Below are 7123 nucleotides of genomic sequence, written 5' to 3'. Positions count from 1 at the left end.
TTCAAACCAAGTTCTGAGCCTAGCAAAATTATCCATCATTAATGAACACACCTGAGCTGGCTGTTCAGGACCAGCCTGTAGCAGCAGAGCCAGTGCTGCGCGGCAGGAGCCAAGCTCTCCTCCTCGCCCCGGTAGAAAGTGTCTTGCTTGTCTATTACAGCAGGAAATGTTTTGAAATCTGAACAATGCAGGAGATCTGACAGCAGACAGCACAGATAATGAAAAGAAAAAAGAACTGTTACTTGGAAATGATTGTTGCTTTGTCACTTTTCCTTAATTTCCTCAGTAACTGGTAGAAACGGTTCCTTAGAAAATATTTAGGAAATAACATCCATAACACCATTTCCCTACCTCAGTCTTAGCCATTGTTTCCATCCTTTTACTTTTGATGACAAGTGAGTTTCAACTGTAGTCCTTTTATGAATGCTCAGTGTATAAATTATGCAGATTAAAGTCTCTAATTGCAGAGTAAATTTCAAAGATTCTCTTCACCTTGAGATGTTACCTCAAGATGTTACCTGTGTAACATTTTTATTTAGTTTTTCAAAGGCTTTATGATCAAAATTTTTGTTTTAAATAAGGCCTATAAAATCACTACATTCACTTATGAAAGCAGAAGATGTAAGAATTAAATAACAAGGTTTAATCTTCAGTTAATTTCTTAAACTCAGGTAAATAATACTGATGTTCACATTATAACATGTTATTTTAAAGAAAAACTGTTTTTTTCTGGTTTTTAATTGAGTATGGTCCATGGCTAGAATAAACTGACCTTCACCTGGTGCAAAGTATTTTTTAAGTTAATACAGCAAAACCAATGTACACCAACAAAGAACTGAAGAATCATCAATGCTCTGATTCTGAGCAAAAACTCTTTGTTGATCCACACTGAAATTGAGGGAGCTGCATGTTGGGGACAAGGATTCAGCTATTTAGATTTTTAGGCTCAGGGCTCAAGGCTGGGAAATAATTTCCTCCATTACCATTTTAATTTTTGACCCTTCCTTGGCTGTTTCTCTGCAAGACAATGAAGAAAACTTTACTCATTTCACAGAAATTTTTTGGATATAAAATAAACTTCTTGTCAGACATTGGCATGGAAGAGATCTCTCAAAACCACCAAATCTAATAGCAAGTACTTCCCTCCAGTACATAGAAGACCAGTTTTCAATGGATACTTTATTTATGTAAAATGAACCAGTTTGATCAGGAGCAATTGAACAAGGCTCTGGAGTAGTCTGTTGCCTGATGGCTGGTAACTTAGTAATGATGCAAAAGTTATATATTTGTGTGTCCGGTTAAATCCAGCAGAGATATCTGGACAGCAGATTCCTGCCTTTCTTGTGTAAGCTCCCTGACTACTGACCTGCTGGCCACACCAGCACAGGCAAAGGCCACTCTTAGTTTCAACCGTGTAAAAATCAGTATTTTGGCTCCTACAAAATGGCTTTGAAATTTCATGCCTTACAATAACATGCCATTTATTGGATTATTCCCAGTTAACCTGACTTGCATGTTTTGCTATTAAGCCCCAAATTGTTAAGATGGCACCAAACCAGACAAATAAGAAATTATCTTGAAACTCATGTGTACCTTCCTATTTGTGTTGTATGACAATTAAACAGCTGAAGGTCAGCTACAATCTTAGAGCTATTAGGTTTGGATTGCTGTGCATCATGAGCCTTTTCACAAGAACCTGACAAATCTCTCTCATTAATAACAAATGACAATCTCACTGGTGCTACAATGCATGTTACATTTAATCAATTTGCTATTTGTATTCATTATGTACATCTCCTATTTTGAGTCATGAAAAATTGAAAAGCAATTACAACAAGGAAGAACATCATGGATAACAAATGAGATAAGATGAGAAAAAAGTACTATTAATTGGTCAGTTGTGCTTGTCAGTACATTTAAACTAATTAAGGCAGGGAATGAGATAGGACAATTTTATGCCTTTGAAGTAAAAGAGAGCATCAGGATAACCACTGCTATGGTACCCTGGTTATGAGAAAAATTCAATCATCTAAACATGTACGGTGTTAAGTTTTAAAGAGCTGTTTGACTACAGCTGTTACTTAAAGAATTCAAAGTAACTTCCCTGAGTGAAATGTAATTGTAATGCCTGGTAGCATAACCATGCTATAAATAAGTCTGTCAGCATCTCCAGTATAGCCCCCACTGCCAGGGGCTGCTAAGTCATCTCTTTCACATTTCAACAGCCTCAAAGAGGGCAAACAAATTAGTGACTCAGATGTCTATTTCTGTACTAAAAAAAGGACGAGCAAGTTAAACTGTTTTTAATCAAGAAAAAACCAAGATGGTGAGAAACTTTTAAGATTTCATTTGCATTTTCCTGTGAACCAAAGCTTAATGTAAGTATTACCTTAAAAAATGGAAGTGGAAGAAACCGTGTCTCTCTATGAGACAAAGACAAGCTGATGCAGTTTTGCACCTTGGTAAGACCTTGAAAAGTGGAACAGCCACACTATCTGCATTTAATGAACAGCTGCTGACTACTTCTACCTGTTAGTTTCTAAGCCTTTTACCAAACCTATTAGTCCACTTTACTTCTGTTGCTGGTATACATAAACACATAAGAACAAAGGTCCACATTCAGAAACAATGAATGTGCCTAATTTAATCTTGAACAGAACTTTGAGGAACTTACATGTCCACGGCCACCGCAGCAGTTCTGGGAAGGCCTCTGTCCAGCCGTTTCCTCTGGGCTCCACAGGTACACAACCCAACTCAGCTCCACCGTGTCAGCCAGGATCAAACTGAGCAGTACACTCACATCTGGATCCAGCCAGTGCAAACAGCAAGCACCCCAGGAGCTAGTCCTAGCAAGCACACTGGATTTGGCTTCTTGAAAATGCAATTACGGACACTACTTCAGATTAAAATGCTTAACACCTAAGATAGTACTCACTAGACTGGGCTGGTCCCAGGCAGTATTCTGTGTCTGCACAGTAGATCTTCCTGAAAAAAAAAACCAAACCAAGCCTGGAATTAAAATTCATACATCAGGTTCTTAATAACTACTCCTTGTGCTTCAGAATTAAATCTCACCCTTATAATCATGCTTTAGGAGAGGCAGTAGTCAGGGGTTCCTGCTATGCAGAGTCACAAGTGTAAACTTTAGCCCATTTCTGCTGAAAAGGGTACATTTAAGGTTGAATTCAAACAGAAAGCAGCGTAAAGACATAAGAACAGAAAAGACATGGCTGACAATCACTTTCTGGAGAAAGAGAACCACAGTGACAAGGGAGGGCAAAAGTGCTGAGGAAGGTGATGACTGCATTGCTGTGACATCTGGGAAGTAGCGTTTGGTCATAAAAAACTGCTCAGCATTAGCAATTATAGTAGCTTTTCTTTGACATTGCCCCTGAAGTTTAGAGGGAATATCATTGATTTCATAATGAAAGCTATTCATTTTGCAAAGGTTTATTGTGAAGTGTCATGAGGAAAGGCGTCCTCAAGACACCAAGAAATATAATGAAAAACCTGCAAAAAGCTGTAAAGAATTCTAAATCACTGCATTGTCTAGATATTAACGTATGTAGGTACTAAATGCACTGTCTGATTAATGCTTTCTTCTCCTTAAGGAAAGACAATTACTAAAACAATATTTAAAGAAATACAAGAGTGAATAAAACCAGTACTAGCAGCAGAATGATTACATGGGAAACAAGACACAGTAAAGCTAATGTGCTTTCTCAGGAAGGATTTGATCTAGGAATTGACAGCTATAGGTATTCAACTAGGCAACACGAAGTCTTCATTACCTAAACGTAAACCATTTTTTATCACTCAAGTACCTTAGTAGCTCTATGTGTGTGTATATACACTGTATAGTCTACTCCCCATCAGCAGTGGGGTGAAAATTCTCAACTTAAGTATTTCTAGGAAAGAGTTTCAGCTTATCAGGGAGCTTTTTAAACTGGTTGTTCAGATGGATTGCAACTGTTTATTAGTCATTGATTGTCCTGAGGCCAACAAAAATGTTAGGGTTTTGTGAAATCACAGATGTATGCATTTTTTGAAGAAGAGACTACCTGTGTATGTCTACTCTGAAGACCCTCTCTGAAGGAAAAGAAGGATGTCTGCATCCTGGATACTGAGTTTTGTAAATAAGGATCCAGACGGTTCATTGGTATAAACAAAAGAGTAAAGGCAAAGCTAAAATAGAAAATGATATACAGGACAGGATTTTCTAGACTAGTGTGAACTTCAGATGGAAAGAGAAGAGTTTTTGGTGTTTTATAGGACACGTCCCAGTCAGCCTCAGCACAATAAAACATGCTGGCTCCCAGTGCTTCATAGTGTTTGCCTGGCCAACAAGACCTTGATCCCTGTTCTGTGTGTCAGACTGCCACATTGGTGCAGACCCTGCTGTGGCTCTCTGCAAGCAAGCAGTGTCCACAGCTTGCAGTGTTTGGGTTGAAGTAGGTATATTTTATATACAAATGCATGACAGATATTCCAGGTATTACAAATATTAGGTGAAGTAATTATGTAACTTAGGACCATGCATCCAGACTCCTAGATTTATTAATATATTGTAGGTCTTGTGTTTATTTGGAAGGAAAATTATATATCAAGCACTATGAGTAGTGGTATGTGCTCAACGGTTGGTTGAACGTAATTATATGATTTCTCAATAAGCATCGGAAGTCAGACATAAAGTTCAATTATTTTGACATAAGAGATCAATAACAAGAATCTGAAGCAATTATAGGCCCATGGTTCAGAAGTTGCTTGGCTAAAAATGTTCATGTGGTGAATCAGGCCCTGACTAGAGCTCCAAGTTCAATTGACAGTGTGGTTCTCCACATTAAAGCACATGTAATCAATGGTTTATGCTATTAATGTAAGTTGTTATTATTTTGCATTTCCAGAGCACACCTCACACCATGGGCTGCATCCTGGGCTGAACATATCCTTTACCAGAGTAACTCTGAATGTAATACCGAAATCTGCCATCGTTCATATCTGTGAAAAGCACAGAGATAACATCATACATTCACTTCTTTTTAAAATCAGCATCAACATGCTGTCTCTCACATTAAATATTGATCAGACTTCTGAGTCAACAAATTTTATCACTGAAGCAAACAGAAGGCAGTACTGGGATGGCCACTGTCAGGGCCAGTCCTGAGCAACTGCTCCGGACGCTCTTCCAACGCACTCCTGCTGCCCTTTCTGCCATGGAAAGTGGGCTGGCATTAATGTCCAGCCAAGGCATTGCCATGTGCCTCCCAGCTCCACACCACGCTGCCTCGTGCCTGCTATCCCAAAGCGGCACTGCTAATACCTAAAAGTGTCAATAATTCAGAGGTACCATATCTCTTTAATGATTGCCCTGTTCCTGGTGTCTTCTCCCAGTTTCTTTGCTGTAATAAGCAGACAGCTGGCACTAAACACTGGTGGTTTTTCCTGCGTATGTTAATGATTTGACATAAAAGATAATGTTAGACACAGTTAGGTACAGATATGACTTGGCAGTTTCCTTCCTTTCTCATTTCCTTCTGCTGTCTTTGAAACAAGTTTACAGCAAGCAAAATTGAGCAATGAAGTATTGCTGCTCTCTATTTTGTTTTATTTACTAGTGCTGCAGCATCTGGACAGGCATTGACTGCTGTTTCATCTGAATGGGCCCAAACTGGGTCCACCCTTAGGAAACCGAGACATTTCCACTTCTGTATTGCAATCATTACATTCCAGGAATGTGGAGGACAGTTCTGGAGTACAACATATTAGTCTACAATGCAAAAAAAAGTTAAAATATATGTAATTTAGGCTTCGACATTTGGTGTTTAGTGTCACAGCCAAGGCTGTTCAGTAATGTATTAAATAGCAGACAGCGTGTCTAACAATTTGACTAAGCAAACCATAGGGCTATGCTCAAAATGCATTCCTGTATTTGTTTTCAAATGATTTCTTCAACTAAGTAAAAAAAAACAACAAAAAAAAAACAACAAAAAAAAAAAAAACAACAAACAAAAAAACCCACCAAACCCAAGAAGGATTTATTTTAGTAGGTTCAATAGTTTGGATGTTGTTCACCTTGGAAATGAACATGTACTGAGTCCTTATACAGATAATTAGGAATTCTGCCTCCCTCTATCACTGACAGTAACCAGAGACCATGGCTGCAAAAAGACAAGACAAAAACCTTTCCCTTTTTCTTACTTTCTATCCTAGTTCAACAGTCAAAATACTGTTATTTTAAATAGTTTAACTAATACTAGAATGGGTTAAAAACAGGAAAAGAAATGTAATGGAAATAACTTTATATTTTTTTCTCTACCAACAGTCTAAACTTTCACATTTTACTTTCAAATCCATAAATTTTGACTAGTTTTGCTCACAAAAAGAATGGGGAAAGCAAGACAGACTCATGTCACTGAGAACTGTTAAAGATCACCCTTCAAGTTTCTTGGACAGCTGACTATCAAGAAACCAGAGCTTTCTTTAGAAGCAACCAGAAAAACTGTGTGTAGACAAACACTTGAGAAGCATAGACTATAAGAAAAATAACATCTCATTCTTTTAAGCATTGCATCTAATACTGTTTATATCCCAAAGAACTATAAATGAAGTTGTTGATTTTACACTAGTATCATCACAATATCGGTGTGGTCATAATCAGTCATCATAATAGTCTAATTTTCAAGTGTGGATTCATTAACCGGACAAAGATCCCCACCTGTTCAGACCATTCACGTCATGCCTTAAAGCAATGTGGCTCTGTGTGGACTTCTGAAATTAGATCTTTCACATGGGGCTCCTTGTTATTTTCCCAAAGGCTGCTCCTGTAAGCCACTACCCATGTGTGTGTGCATGGTCACAGCAACAGCTACTTGTTTCTTTTGAGCACTTCCGTGAGCAAGCTTGCTTGGAAACTCCCAGGCCCATTAAAGCTAAAGCATGCCAGCAACCCAAGCAGCCAGCCAGTTCTTCAAAGGAATCTCCCAGGCTTGGCATAACTTGTGTCCTTTGTCCAGGGACAAAACATTTGTTTCTTGAAACTGGAGCAACCAATACAACTCGTCAGCCAAAGCAGGTGGCACTGCTTGCACTCCTTCGTGGTGCCTCTGCCATCCGCTTCCACGCC

The sequence above is a fragment of the Tyto alba genome, unplaced genomic scaffold (genome assembly GCF_018691265.1).
Source record: "Tyto alba isolate M040663 unplaced genomic scaffold, T.alba_DEE_v4.0 Super-Scaffold_26, whole genome shotgun sequence".
Lineage (NCBI taxonomy): Eukaryota > Metazoa > Chordata > Aves > Strigiformes > Tytonidae > Tyto > Tyto alba.
The sequence above is the reverse complement of the archived record's forward strand: the minus strand, read 5'-3'. Positions refer to the sequence as shown.